The sequence below is a fragment of the Cupressus sempervirens genome, chromosome 2, assembly GCF_028749045.1.
Source record: "Cupressus sempervirens isolate cs-2001-9-10 chromosome 2, ASM2874904v1, whole genome shotgun sequence".
Taxonomy (NCBI): Eukaryota; Viridiplantae; Streptophyta; class Pinopsida; order Cupressales; family Cupressaceae; genus Cupressus; species Cupressus sempervirens.
The window spans coordinates 774,968,659-774,985,213 of NC_143119.1; positions in this window are offsets into that span (position 1 = coordinate 774,968,659).

The following is a 16,555-nucleotide window of genomic DNA, read 5'->3' on the forward strand; positions in this document are numbered from 1 at the left end:
GATACTGCTTGAGATGGTCGAAGCTGCGCTGACATAAAGGATCCCACTTGAAGTTCTCATCCTTCTTTAGTAAATGTGAAAATGGTGTACACTTATCTGCAAGCTGGGAGATGAAGCGCTGAACAGATTGGAGCTTTCCTTGAAGAGAGCGAAGTTGTCGCAGTGTCTGGGGAGGAGGCATGTCTAAGATAGCCTTGACCTTCTTGGGGTCGATCTCTATACCTCGTTTAGAAACTATGAAGCCTAGAAGCTTGCCAGATGTGACCCCAAAGACACATTTCTTGGGATTCAGCATGAGATGATATTTGGCTAACCTATCAAAGACTTTCTCCAAGTTAGCAAGATGATCCATGAAGGTATGAGACTTGACCAAGATATCATCCACATAATCCTCCAAAATGCTATGGATGAGATCATGAAAAATGGCTGTCATAGCTCTTTGATAGGTAGCCCCAGCATTCTTTAGGCCAAAAGGCATCATGTTGTAGCAAAAGGTTCCCCAAGGGGTAGTGAATGTTGTCTTATGTTGATCCTCTTCTGCAATCTTGATTTGATTATACCCAGAAAATCTATCCATGAGGGACAAAATTTCATGTCCAGCTGTAAGATCTACAATCATATCTATGTTGGGCAAGGGAAAATCATCTTTTGGACAAGCTTTGTTAAGATCTCTAAAATTAGTGCAGATTCTGATGTCACCGGAAGGTTTAGTGACAGGGACCATGTTGGAGATCCACTCTGAGTAGTCGATAGGTCAGATAACCTTAGCAGCTAACATTCTTTCTAATTCAGCTTTGACCAATAATGCCACCTTGGGGTGCATTTTTCTAAGCTTTTGTCTGACGGGCTTGATCTTTGGATCAACTGCAAGATGATGAACTACAAGCTTTGGATCAAGTCCTGGCATGTCCTGATATGACCATGCAAATCGGCCAATATTCTCTCTTAAGACCTCAAAGAGGAGGTCAGATTGGTCTTGTGATAGGGATGCAGCAATGTGAACAAGTCTGGGGATCTCTGAAGAACCAATGTTGACTTCTCGAGTATCCTCAATTAGAATAGAAGACACCTCTGGTCGATTATCTTGAGGAGGCAATGCTAAATCCTCATGTTCTTCTTGTGGCTCTGGATTTTCTTGCTGAGGGGTTCTCTTCGTTGCCTTAGCTAGTCTCAGATTCACCTTAGTTCCAGTTTTGGGTGTATCGGAACTAGGTTGGGGATTTTCTCCAAAATACCCCTTGGGATCTAGCTTGTAGATATAGGCAGAATCTGGCTTTGTTTTCTTGTGAGGAGTTTCAGCTCCCATGAATCTTAGAAGTGCCTCCTCTAATGTGAACTCATCGATGTGTATGACACTTGGTTGGTCCCAATCTATGAGTTGTGGATGGGCGAGTGGTAGGTCAATGAGGTGGATGGATAGTTCTTGGAGAACAGAGTCTCTGAGGGAGATTTGGTCTAGGATATCGTCGTAGGCTCTCTTTTCAACTTCTTCAGGAATGTCTTCAATTTCAACAAGGTCGCGGTGAATGTTTGAAAAAGCGTGACCGTTCTCATTGGTGCCCCCAGTTGTGGGTATGCCAAAGCCAAGACCTGACTTTGATTCCCACTTGTGTGCGTCGATGGGGCACTGCATGCCTCTTTCTTCTGGTCCTAGACCACCACCTTGATAGTTCCATTTGTCAGTGATGAGCTTATGTTCTTGGGGATACTTTTGGCTGAAATGATCAAGGCGTGCTTGATTTCTTTGAGGTGCATCCTTATGTAACCATTTGTTGATATCTGGAGTGAGCTCCTCATGAAGAGGGATTTTCGAGGATACAAAGGTTGTTGGGCCAAACTGTTTGTATCGAGGAGGTGAAATTTCCTTAGCTTTGTGATATGTCGGTCATCCATGGGCATGTGGATCAAGTGGGAGTGCCCCGACAGCAAATGCATCTGACAGACTATACTCTCCACAACCTTTGTTATTGATCTTCACGGTAGACAGGGTAGAGGCAAGGATGGTTTCTGGATCATTATAAGTGTGGGATGAGCTGGCGATGGATGTGCCGATATCAATTCCAGGGAAATGGTTTGTATATGAAGCTTCAACCGCATTGCAGTAAGCAAAGGGTTCTGGATCGGCATGGATGGTTACCTCAGTGCCTTGATGCAGAAATTTGATGCACTGATGGTAAGTGGATGGAACGGCTTTCATGGCATGAATCCATGGGCGACTGAGGAGGATGTTAAATGGTAGGTTTAGATCAATAACATGGCAGAGTGTCTCTTGGATGACTGGCCCAACCTTGATTGGCAGCAAAATAGTTCCTTCTGTGGTTCTTTCCAAGTTGTCATAAGCTTTGATGGTGATAACCTCACTGATGATATCTGCCTCAGTATACCCAGCTTGTTTTATGAATTTTAGGGTGCAAATATTCAAGGCTGATCCATTATCTATCATTACTCTTTTTACAACAAAGTTGGATACCATGATGGCTATGCGAAGCGAAAGGGTGTGATCTGGGTCGACCATGGGTATGTCGGTGGATTTGAACGATAGGGCACATGAGGATGAGAGGTGTCCAACAAGATTACGAAAATCAGTAGCATTGATATCAGAAGGGACACGAGATTCTATGAGAGCACTATCAAGGATGTTCTTGTACACAGGACTAGTGCGAAGAAGGTCTAAAATGGAGATTTGGGCTGGCATGTTCCCAAGGTGTTCCAAGATATTGTACTGGCTTTTTGATGGAGTTGATGGTGTTGGTGTAACAGGTGGGCCTGCGATGTTAAATCGCGCTCTTCGAGTGGTGACTGCACACTCATTGTTTGGTCCTTGGATATTGATAACATTGACGGAAGGCTCTTTCTCGGATATACAACCTATAAGGCTACCATAGTCTATATAGGATGAAGTGTGGTCATTGTTCTTCCCATGCTGTTGGTTTGGCTGACGGTTGTTAGTGTTGTTGTTGTTGGTTTGGATAGGTGCTTTTCCAAGATTTTGGTTGTGGTGTGGAGGAAAAGCATTTTGATAGATCTGTAAGCCTGCATTGGGAGAGGTTTGGGCACCAACAGTGATTTCCTTCCGATCAATGAGGTCCTGCACATAGTCTTTCAGTTTCATGCATCTGAGGGTAGTGTGACCTTTTACCCTATGAAATTTGCAGTACTCATTATCTTTGTACCATGCAGCTTTGGATTGGCTTGGGTCAATTTGCTGGGTAGGAGGAAATTTGATGAGGTTTTCTTTGACTAATTTCTCAAAAATGACATCCAATGGCTCACCAAGGGGTGTATAGTTTCTAGGTGTAGGTTGGAATCTAGGCTTTTGTCCTGCAGCTACATTGATGGCATTAGCTTGATTGCTAGACCCTTGAAAGTTGGGTCTTGGAGTGTGGTTTTGATAGCTTTGGTTATTCTGTTGTTGGTAGTTGATAGCTTGTTGATTTTTTGGTTGATATGGTGGGTTGGACTGGTTGTGAGAAGGACCAACAATATTCACATGTCTGGTGTCAGTGACGCCATCTGTTGCAACGTGCTTGTTTTTGTTCCAATACCTAGACTTGTCATTGGAATGTGTTTGATTTTGGTTGGCTTCCTTGTAAAGCTTGACCACACCATCTTTAATGAGTCCTTGCTCAAGGATCATTCCTTTCTCTTTGATATCTTTGTAGGTTTGCAAACAGTTCATGGTCATGTGGTGAGCCAAGCTAGTATGGGCATTATCAATAAACATTTTCACAACATGGCGTTCTGGCAAGGTGCAGGATATGCGGGTGGTAAGGGTTTGCCATCTTTGCAGGTATTCGGCAAGGCTTTCTCCACCTTTTTGCTTGGTGTGGACAAGATCAACTATTGATAGCTCTGTTTCAACAAGATGGGCATATTGGGCTACAAATGCCTCAGATAATTTAGCAAAGTTTTTAATTGTACCATAGGGGATTCTATAAAACCATTCAAGAGTTGGTCCAGCTAAGCTTTTGGGAAAAAGGCGCAAGAGGAAGACATCATTGTATGCTACATCCTGGCAGTGCATGTAAAATTCTTTGATATGTGTGACAGGGTCTCCTTTTCCTCTGAATTTGTCAAATTTGGGTACCTCAAAGTGTTTGGGAAATGGTGTCATGGTAATGGCTCTGTCAAATGGGTAAGGACACACATTCTCAAACTTGAATGTCTTCGGATCATTCCCTTCTTGGATGGCTTTCAGAGCTATCTTCATTTGCTCCCATTCTGAATTGATAGGTGATGGATGGGGTGCCCCCAATGTAGGAGTGCCTTGAGGTAGGTATGTACTGGATGGGGCCACTGAATATGGATGGCTATGAGGGATTTGTTGATAGGGATTGTACATTGTTTGGGCAGCTGCATGGTGGATGACAGGTTGCTGAGGGAGAGGTGGCGCATATTGCTGCATGTGCTGCGAGGCTTGCTGTTGATATGGGATTTGAGGTTGGGATTGAGGAACATAAGCTGGCTGTGGGATAAATGGATTGCTTTGTGGAGGTAAGGTATAAGATGGTTGAGAGGCTTGGGGAAAGGATTGGGGGGCTTGTGGGGTTTGACCAATATATGTGGGTTGTGCCCCCATTTTGGATGGTATCTGCAAATAATTGGTGGTTGGCTGGGGTGGTGGATTACCTCCTAGAAGTGGCATTGAAAAGTAGTTGGTAATTGGAGGTAATGGATTAGTTGGTGGTGGAGGTGGTGGGAATTGAAAGCTTGGGAATGGAACTGATGGGGTTTGATAGCTTTGTGGTTGGATTTGGAAGCTTGGTAGAGTGGTGGCAGGGGCTGGGGTCACTTGGGAGCTTGGTAGAAAATTGGTAGTAGCTTGTGGGATTTGATAGCTTTGTGGAGTGAGGGTAGTAGCTTGTAGATTTGTGGCTAATGGTATTGAGCTCCCAAGACCTAATGGAAATGATGGGATTGTGTGTTGGGCTGCAGTGAACAAGCTGGGGGTGATGAAAGGTTGATTACTTGGCCCCATGGGTGGCATCCCTGTTGTATATTGCTGAGGTTGGCCAAAGATGCTAGCACTGATTTGGGAGATGGGTGGATTTGGAAGGCTGGGTTGGGGAGCAGCAGCAGCAATAGTGAAGGGGGTGAACGGTGAGCTATTTTGGGTAAAGGGGGTTTGGAGCGGAGAGGTATGAACCAAGGATGGAGTGGTGGTGGCTGGGCTGGCTTGCGGCATGGAGATTTCAACTTGGGTGGATGATGGTATGTTTGGGTCTGTTGGATCATATGGATTGGCTGGAGGCTCTTCTTTTGGCATATATTGAGGATAATTTGGATCATAAGAGCCTATGGGTGGTGGTAGCTGCCCAAACAATGGGTGAGATGGATCTGATAATGGAGGGGGTCTTCCAAAGTCAAAGGTTCCTACATTTTCCCTTCGAAAATTAGCCATGATTGTCTCTTTGTTCTTGTCTATAATGGCATTGACCAATACTGCATTTCCTGGTTGGTTCATGAAAGCTTCAATGTCAGTACATGATGGCATAGCTTTCTCTAGGCTGAAGGATGGTTGAGTGCTCAAGGGGGGTGAGGCTGTTCGATCCAAATGATAGGGCTCCATTGTTTGTTTCTTCTTGGCTAAGCGAGTGACGGGTGGCATGAAAAATGCTCCTAGGGATGAGATGCAATAATGCTGATGGATGCAAAAGGGGGAAGGCTTCTCTATGCAAATGATTTCCTAGGTTAAGGAAAAGCTATACGACAAAACCTAAGGAGGATTGGGTTGGAGATTCTAACTTCAAAGATATGTTGCCAAAGCACGAAAGGTCTGCTTTCCTATGTGTAAGCTTGGTGGTGATTGTGTCAACTTAAGGATAGACTGATGATCCTTTAGGAAGAACATGAGATTGACCACTTGTGGATCCCAACCTTTAGCTCAAGGTGATGAGGGATAACAAGTGACAAAGCTGGATCACCCTAGACAAAGCTCTGTCAAAGGGATAACCGTGGTGAGATTGATGGATTTGGAAGATTTTAGGAGTGGCAAACTTTTGGCAAAAGTGACAACAATTTTGAAGGCTTGGATGTGAGGTTTTGATTGCTAGCTAGATGGTTTGATTCTAAATGAGATGGATGAGCTAATAATGCTTAAGGGGATAACCTAAGATGGCTGGATTTTCTACAAAAATGACTCTAAAGTGAAGCTTATCCAAGAAGATGTGGAGAAACAAGGGTGTCTAATCATAGAAATCATGCCTAGTTGGTAAGGCATAAGCAAGATTAACTCCTGGATGTTGGCTAAATTTGATGGTGCGCTCTAACCAGGCCTCTTGAAGTGCTTCGTCGGTAGCTTTTTCCTCTACTTTGTGGAGTTTGGAAATTCGTGGGCTTGGTGTTATTTCTTTTCTCTTGGCTGAAAGTTCTTGGTATGCTAGAGATGGTTTGAGTTTAACTTTGTGGAACTTCTGTTTGGGTTTGGGTTGCTCTAACATCAATTTCTGAATCTGCTTGGCTTTGAGAGATCTTGGTTGTTTTGCTTCAACTCGTTCAACTTCTGGAATAGGCAGTGACTACGCTAAGTATGCCCTAAGCTAGGATTGACCAAGTTTGGCAAACATTCATTCAACAAATAAAAGATCAAGCAATAGATAGAAACAACCAGATAGAAGTTTTTGATTCTCAGAAAGTGATACTTGCGCCAAGGAGTGTGTATGTTCTACAAATGTTTCGATCAGTCACCTCAAACACATTAACATCCTAGATGGTTGTCTACAAGGCTGACAGTTGGTTTAGCTAAGGAGTCCTCGATATACCCAAGGTACGTGAGGCCCAAATCCGTAGATGAGACCAAAAAGATGTCACACAGCCGAGAGGAGCGGTAACCCACTTCTCCTCTTTCACTTCTCAAGGGTATAAAGTTCCTTGAGGCTTAGCCCGAGTGACAAAATCTTGATCCCAAGAGAGGTGTCTTTCGATTCACCTTCCGATTCTTATACTCCGCCAGAACGCTGGAGTTGAGGTCGTCCAAGGGGTGATGAAATCCCCAAGCAAGCCTCCTAAAAAGAAACAAGGTTTTGGATCCTAATCTTATGCACCCAAGATGGCCTCGAAAGACGACAAGGGGAGAGAAGACTTGGATGACCTTGGGCTAAAAAACACACTTGTTCTTTTACCAACTGACGCTTAAGTTTTTTGATCTAGACTTTGCAAGCACTCATGTTTAAGATACAATGTTTATTCCAACTTGAAGCGCCAACAAAAGTAAATTGATCGAAGAATGCAAACAATAAGAAGATTTAGGGTCAACAAAAGCAAACTCGCGCGCCCAGAGGCCCTCCACGTCAAGTATCAATTAATTTTCTTTAAGGCATTCAAGATTCAGTGTGAGTTTGTTTTAAGCCCAAAACAAAAGTGTGTGAGATTCGATTTCAAGCGCGTGCCCGGAGGCTCTCCACGTCAGTTGTTGTTCAATTTTAGTGCCCAAACTTGAAGTGTGATCGATTTAATCTAGAGTTTTGATCATTTAAGAATTTTGATAAAGTTAAAGCAAAAATTCAAAGACCAAGTGAGTGAGTTAGATTGTGGAACATTTAACACCTTTTTCAAGTAGACCCATCCCCATAAATGGCGCTGAGATTGCAACCAATGGTTAATATTTGATGGGTGATTAGAAAAGAGGTGAGTCCAAGGAACTACTCAAATTGATTTTTGCAAATTTGTATTTTAACTTAACAAAGTTTCTTAAATGTCCAAAAATCAAACTTTACCTAGATTGCATGTGGAAAAGAGATTTGTTTTGTTCAATTTTTAGAAGCTCCAAATGAAGTGTTTGATATTGCAATGGTTAATTGATCCTTGGCATTCAAGATTGGATTTGTTGTTTTAAGCATGCATTCAAGGAAAATTTGATTTTAATCCATGGCATTCAAGAGTGATTTTAGCAACATTCATTCAAAGACAAGTGGTTAAACATTCAAGTTTTTTCCTTTGAGCATTCAAGATTGAGATTTTGTGTGTTGTTTTAAGAAATTTGAAGTGCTTTGTTTTAACCTTAGATCATTCAAGATTTTTTTGAACTCAAAAGTGAAAATGACTCTTTGGACTTTGGTTTTCATTCAAGATTTTATGTTCTAGTTTGCATATTTTAAGCCCAAAAATGATATTCCTAGATTGTTTTGATGCATGAAAATCCTAAGAAATATTCAAGATTTTGCAATAAGACATTTGTTTGGAACAAATAACAAAGCTTTTAGGACAATTTTTGGCAACCATTTAGGACTCTTAGTTTTCATGAGATTTTTTAAAAGAACTTTAGTATGCACTTAGTGTTGATTTTGAACCTTTTGAAATGGAAACTTGAAGTTCTTTTTAAATTCCCAAAAATGAAGTGTTCCTAATTTTGCATGAATGTATCTAAAACCTTGATGTTGCAAGGATGCAAATGATTAGATTGGTTTAGTTTCACTTGTTAAAAGATTTTTTCTTTTTTGCAAATTTTTAATTTTTCAATGGATTTAAGTATGATTTGGGGGTTCATTTTAAGCACTAAAAAGAAGTGTGTATGATTTTTCTTTCTTAAAAAAAAATGGCCAAGATCTCCCACAACAAGAAGAAGAAGAAGTAGATGGAATAAGAAGAATATAGACAAGAAGAAGAAGAAGAATTTCAAGTTCTTTGTCCACCTATAAGCTTGAAAAATCTGCAAACACTATGAGATAGATTATGAGTTCCTTTGTCTTCTTCATGCTCATGTGGACCTACAAAACCAATTTATACAATCCTACCAATCACAAAAACAAGAAAAATTAGCCAAAATCAGCAAATGACATACAAAACTTGACTAAAAAAGCTAATGAAGATGACCCATGCGGGGTCCCACCGGGCGTGCCAAAATGTATATGAGAAAATGTTAGTATGCTAATAGAAACCAAATTTAAATAAAGCTTCTACAAACTAAACAAAATTCATAAACTTCAAGATAGACTAAGATGAGCTCTCAATTGAGAATATGAGCCATTAATGGACTCTCTCAATAAGAAGCTCTCTTGTTGAGTAGCTTTATCTAAATGGATAGGATGTATGCTCAATATGCTTCCAAAGGCTTCAATGGATGATTGTGGATTTTTGGTGTGGATAGATGGCTTTAGTATGGATTTGGCTCTCAAAATAGCATTATAACTTTACTTCATGGATTGTGTTATTTTGACTTAGGAGAGGATTCCTTAAATAGGCAAAGGGCTTGAGGGATTGAGGGCTAAGATGCAAGGATGGGAAAAAGCTTATGGAAGGCTCAGATTGCATGAGAGGAGAGCACATGGATTGTGCTTCCTTATAGCCAATCAAGGAGTGACACATGTCACATGGTGAGAGGATGGAGGAAAGGGCAAGGATGAGTCAACAAAGGAGGCTCAAGAGATAAAATCTTCATAAAGACCCTCATAATGACTTGTAAGAGCAATAAAAGGGCTTGTAAGAGTCATTTATGACCTAGTGGACTTCATAAAGTTTTATGGTTGAGATATTTTGAGGGTGATGAGAGAAAATTCGACTTGGACTTGATTAGGAAGGTTTTAAGCTTGCTTAGGCTTGTGCAAATGATTAGAGGATGGATTAGGATGGTTTAGGATTAGCTTAGGGATAGGCAAGTGGATGGCATTTAATGAGGGTGGGTGAAGGAGGAGATATTTGTTAGCTTTGGCTTGGGTTAGTAAGTCTTAAACCATGTTTAGGGAATGTGACAAGGTTAGGAGGGGATTAGGATTAGGTTTAAAGACATCTTCTAGAAGAGTCTAGATTTTGGAGGAGGATAAAGACTTTCTAGAATAGTCTAGAATTTCCTAGGATGAGGATGGAGACTTTCTAGAAGAGTCTAGAACTTCTTAGGATGAGGATAAATTAGATTTTTAGGAAATAAATAAAGTTTTATTTATTTCAAGGGTTTGGGTTGAGGAGATATTTATTAAAACTTTTTTAATAAACATGAAGATTAATATTTAATTTTAATTAAATATTTTGAGTTGGGATTAGGGGTAGGAAATGATGGGATTAGCCTTTAATCAAAATTAAAGAAGGATTAGAAGATTTTGGAAGAGGTTATTGGTCATAAGGAAATTGGCCAACTTTTGGGAAAAAAATAAATTTTTTATTTATTTTAGGATTTTTGGTCAATTTATTAATTAAATAATTAATAAGTAAGGAAATAATGTTTAAATAAGATTTAAACATTTTTGGGAGGGATTCCTTAATTAAATATTTTTAATTAAGATAAAAGGATTTAATGGCATAAAAATTAATTAATTAATTAATTAATTAATTAAATAAATAATTAATTAATTAATAAATGATGATGTCATCGGGAATTTTTCAGAAAATAAAAATACTTTATTTTCTAAAGAATTTTTAGGTGTCTACAGTTTGAAGTGGTTCAATTTTCTCTCACGGGTTCAATAGTTCATTCTAAGAAGTTCAGATGTATAATCCATCGGCTTAGGTTTAGTGACTCATTTCTAGTTTAGAAATGCAATTTTTCAGTTTACAAATTTGAAGCTTCAGTAATACAAGGTTCATGTTTAAGGCCAAGTTCATAGATTATCCTTCATACCATTAACACAAATAGTTATGGAAGAAAAGCTCACAACTTCTCACACTTTTTGTTACTCAATGAAAATTGGTTTAAAGGTGTCAGAATGTTGTATTTCAGAAATTCAGAGCTTGCTTTTGAAGATCAAATTTTATTCAATATGCACGGTTCAGTTCACCTAGTTCATATATGATTCAGAGATTAAAGGAAAAATTTAGTGGACTCTCAAGTATTCACACATGTAGACTATGATCAAAATATCAATTTAAATGGGGCTAGTGATTATGGAAGAAAAATCTAAGCATTCGACATTGAACTTGGAAGAAGTAGAGCATACCATGCATGCCAGCAAGGATTAAAAGCTTCAAATGAGTGAGTGTCAGTCATAATCACTCATAGAGTCAAGAATAAGTATCGAATTAGAGAAGATCAAAATCTATCTTAATTATCAATGATCCACTTGAACAATCTACAGAGAAACAAAAAAAAGTGTTGTCATTTTGTATGGAAAGAGGAATTCAAGAAATTGTTGTAATTTCTATGGCCATAGATTTGCAGGAGGCATAAATCATAATCCAACCATTGGATCAATTTTATTTTTATATATGTTTGAAGAAAACTAATTATCTAAACCTTTTCCAAATGGTTTGGAAATATTCCTAATGGATAGAAAGTTACACATATTTTAATGCAGTACTATCAAAATCATCCACGACACGCAAAAAATGATGCCAAAAAAATAGATCATATTTTGAGGGCCATAACTCCCAAATGTGCCATTGGATCTTTCCAAAATTTAAATATGTTGGATTTAACCTAGCTATATAAATTCTCACTAGATAAATCTTCAAACTTTAGCCTAGTTTGTGAGATATAGATAAATGTACGCAAGTCTATCAAAATTACCTACAACTAATGCAGGAGCATCTTGGGTTTGCTCGATGACTACTTTGGAGGGTGCATGGTCTTGGAGCTTGGCATGGTCTATTGAGTTCATCATTTTCTTTTTTTTCTTGGCATGGTCTAGGAACTCAGTATGGTCTTTGGTTACTCGACATGGTTTTTGGTTGCTCAGCATGGTCTATGGAGCTTAGCCTCACTTTGGAATTCGGCGCCTGTTGCAGGTCATGTAACTAATTTTTAACAATGATTTAGAGGATGAAATTTTCAGGGATTGAAGAGGGCCTATATTAATAACTCTATTTCAAAGTTCAAGTTTTAATTCAATTAGAGCTAGGAGATATCATGATTTTACTCAGATATCAATTTTAGACATTTAAATTATTGTTGTAGGCCAATTTGTGGCATTTAATTTATGTATTTGTATTTAATTTTTGTTATGGGACAAATTGTGGCTTAGATTGGCATAAGTAGGGGTTGTAGGGAATTCTTTTGTCATAATCATCCATTGTGGAGAAGAGGAGGTGGTAGAGTGAATTTGGAGAAGAGCTAGTAGTTGCAGCTTGGGAAATGAGGAGATTGCTTGGTGGGCTTGCAAGCACAAGTTGAGATCTTCCTTGGGGGTTTCTACCAGAGTGTGGATCTGAACTAGCTAGTGTTTAGATTGGATCTTGAGGGATCTTGTAGAACTATTACTTGCTTTGTATTTGGCCATAACTGGGAAGGCCTTATAGCCTGGCACATTGCATGCAATCGGTTATATTTTATGAATATATTATTATAATTTGGTATCAGATCTTGCATTATTGCTTCTTCTTATTGTGTTTCCACTGCATGGTTATTTGCTTGGGGCTAGGACATCTCCTTTGGAGATTCTCCTACCTTGTACTATGTCATATGGTATTAGAGTTTGGCATGGTCAGGGAGCTCGGCATGGTCTATTGAGCTTGGCATGGTCTGGGAACTCGGTATGGTCTTTAGTTACTCAATATGGCCTTTGCTTACTTGGCATGGTCTATGGAGCTTGGCCTTACTTAGGAATTTGGTCCCTATTGTAGGCCATGTAACTAATTATCCACAATGAGTTAGAGTATGAAAATTTTAGAGATTAAAGAGGGCCTAGAGTAATAATTATAGTTTGAAGCATGAGTTCTAATTCAATCAGAGCTAATAGATATCATGATTTTACTCAGATATCAATTTTGGACATTTAAATTGTTGTTGCAGGCTTACTTGTGGCATTTAATTTATGTATTTATATTTAATTTGTGTTCTAGGCCAACTTGTGGCTTAGATTGGTATAATTAGGAGTTGTGGGGAAGTCTTTTGTTATAATCATCCATCATGGAGAAGAGGAGGTGGTAGAGGAGTAAATTTGGAGAAAAGCTAGTAGCTGTGGCTTGGCAATAAGGAGATTGCTTGGTGAGCTTGCAGGCACAAGTTGAGATCTTCCTTGGGTTTTTCTACCAAAATGTGGATTTGAAATAACTAGTGTTTGGATTAGATCTTGAGGGATCTTCCAAAACTATTATTTTCTTTGTATTTGGCCATAATCAGGAAAGCCTTATAGCCTGGCACATTGCATGTGATCAGTTATATTTTATGAATATATAATAGTAATTTGGTATCAGATATTTCATTATTGCTCCTTGTTGTTGTGTTTCTATTGGATGGTTGTTTTCTTGGGGCTAGGACATCTCCTTTGGGGATTCTCCTACCTTGCACTGCGTCAGATGGTATCAGAGTGAAGGTTGTTCCTAAGAGTGTAGACACATTGCCAAAGTTGTGGTAGTTTGCACCAGGACTTGGGTAGAGAAGTAGATCTAATTTGATCTTGATCTAGTGGTGTAATTTCTTTATGGGTTCCTATATCTCTTGGTTGTGAGGTTGCAAATCTTGGTTCAAACTTACAATTGTAGAGGATTTCCAGATGGATCGATGGATGTGAAGATGGAAGACTGATATTATTGAGGCATGATCATAGAGAGTTTGTGGATTTCAGATCTGTGGTATTGGACTTGAGAAGTGGTTCCTAATTGTTCATGCAAGGTGGAAGGTTGCAATCTAACTTGCAAACAATTTCATTTTGTCACAAGGAGTGTGGGAAGGATTTGTTGCAAAGGATTTACGAAGATCTTGGGAGATGGCTCTAAGAGGATTAGACCCTGAGATTATTGAAAATCTTCATGATGTCATGGAGAGGAATTTTTCTAATATGTTTACTTGAGTTGAAGCTGATTTGGCTGATTAAATTAAGGAGGTGGTTGCTCGATTTGAAACTAGTTCAGCTGATCGAGATAAGGACAAGATGAGGAAGGCATTTCGTAGATGTTTGTGGAGCTAGAGTCTATTGATCCAGAAGAGAGTTGTTTGGCCAATTAGGAGACTTTTTTGTGAGAGAAGATAGCATAGCAAGGTTGAGTTTGGTTTTGTTGATCAGATTTTGGAGTCTGATATAGAACCTACAGAGCAACTAGAGGTTGTTGCTAAGGATATTCCTAACCTTGTGGATGTTGGAATGGAGATTGGTTTTCATGATCAGTTGGCTGAGTCTGATATGGAAATTGCAAAGCACTTGGTCATGGATGATCTGGTTGCTATTGGTGGTGACTTGTATGTTGTGGATCATCTTTTTGTGAGTAATGAGATGGTTGGTGTTGAGAGTTTTGAATGTGTTTATGGAGATCTACATATTGCTATTGATATGGAGTTTGTTGCTGCTGGTGTGCATTCACTAGTTGTTGTTGTGAATGAGGGATTATTGATGAAGCATTATGTTTATTTTTTTCATGGGAGTGAGCATGTTAATTTTATGGTTGTGATTCAAGAGTATTTTGGATTGCATTACTATCCTACATGTTTTTCATTTTTTATCTTGTTGTTGAAACTATGTTCTGTTGAAACTGCATTTTCTAATTTTTGGGTGCCTATTGCAGACCATGTAACAAATTTTATTTAATGAATTAATGGTTTTAAATTTCAAGTATTGAAGAGGGCCTAGATTAATATCTATTTTCTAGATAACAAGTCCTAACTCCTTATAAGCTAGCAGATATGCTAATTCTCCCAAAACATCAATTTCTGGCAGTTTTGCACGACAATTTTTTGTGCTTGACTTTCTGAGTGGATGCACACTTTTCCTTGATGAATCAGATCTTTTTCATTTAAGAGATTGTAGAGGACCTAGATTAATACCTAAAATTTTAAGCACAAGTTCTAATTCAAGTGGAGCTAGGAGATATCATGATTTTTCTCGGACATCAATTTTTGGACAATTAATTACTGATGCAAGCCGACTTGTGTATTTAGTGTTAGGTTTATTTTCATTTAATATTTTTTGAGAGCCAATTTGTGGCTTCTTCATATTCTAGAATGATATATAAGCCATTTTTGCTAGTATAAATAGAGTGTTTAGGCTTAGAACTAGGCAGATTAGGGAGTTGGAGAAAGGATTGCAGAGCAGAACTGGAAAGTGTGAGTTTGTTGTTGGATCATTGAATGTGAATGTATTTGCATTTGGCTATAACCTAGAAGGTCTTATAGATAGGCATGTATGAAGATATTTTGATGAATCAATAAAATTATTTCACTCTTATTCCTCCTTTGGTTGTTGTTCATTGTATTTTCTTCTGTTGTGTTAACTCTTGCAGGGTGGTTTGGAGAGTTGGGTATACCATTGGCCCTAGTTTTCCCTATCCTTCCTTATGATAGGTGGTATCAGAGCTTGAGGTTTATCCTTGTAGATATTGGATCATGTATAACCCTAATTTGGATTTGGTTTTGGGTGGTAGATCTATAGATTTGACCTATAACTTGTAGAGGGTTACGATCTTGTAGGAACCTAATTTGTAAAGATGGTTCGTGGTAGAGGAAATGTTGATAATGCTATATTAGATTAGTTGAGACAAATTACAACTAGATTAGATGTTTTGGAGATAGACCAGAGGAGAGGAGTACATCTTGATGATGTAAGTGATGATGAAGCAGCACCACCAAATCATAATCCAAAACTTTAAGAAGATCAAGATGAGGAAAGATTGTTGTGAGTGTTGTCTAGGGAAAATTCTAAGCTTGTTGTGGAAGTTGTTCCTTATGATGGAAAATTGGATACCAATGTTGTGTTAGATTGGATCTCAAATATGGAGAATTTTTTTGAGTATGAAAACACTCCTAATAATAAGAAGGTGAAGATTGCAGTTACTAGGCTGAAAGGTCATAGTTCACTATGGTGGGAGCATTTACAAACTGATAGACAAAGGAGAGGAAAGGAGAAGATCAAAACTTGGCCAAAGATGGTAAACAAGGTAAAGAAAAAATTCCTTCATGTTGATTACCAAGTTATCTTGTTAAGAAAGATGCAAATTTTGAAACAAAAGAACATGACTGTGAAAGAGTATACCAAGGAATTCTATAGATTGGATATTAGATCTGGCCATGTGGATGTTGATGTTGAGAAAATTGCAAGGTACATAAATGGATTGAGATATGGAATTCAAGATGAAATACGTTTTGGAAATTTGGAAAGTGTCGAAGAAGCATACCAATATGCCTTGAAAGATGAGGAGATCTTAACAAAGAAGTGTGAACAAAGACAAAGAGGTAGAGGTGGTAGATTCTAGAGAGGCAAAGGCAGATCTTATGGTGAAGGTGGCAAATCTAAAAGTTTTGTGTAGGATAAAGGCAAATCTAAATGGAAGAATGATGAGAAAGACAAGACCGAGTGGAAAGGTGGTAGTTCATACCAAGGAGGTACTAGATCTTACTGAGGAAGAGGTAATTCTTATCCTAGAGGTGGTTTTCATGGTAATTGTTTCAGATGTGCTAAAGAAGGGCATAGATCCTTTGAATGTAGATCTTCTGAAAGTGGGAAAATTAATATAAATGTTGTGATTCAAGAAGACATTGAGAGTTCACCAAGTGGACCTAAGGCTGGAAAAAATTTGATGGTGAGAAAAACCTTATGTAATAAGGGAAGTGATGAGGAACCAATCCTTAGAAGAAGTCTTTTTAAGACTAGATGTAAGATGAATGGAAAATACTACAAGTTGATCATTAATGGTGGAAGTTCTACAAATTTGGCATCTGAAGAAATAGTTACAAAGTTACAGTTGCATTGGCTGAAACATC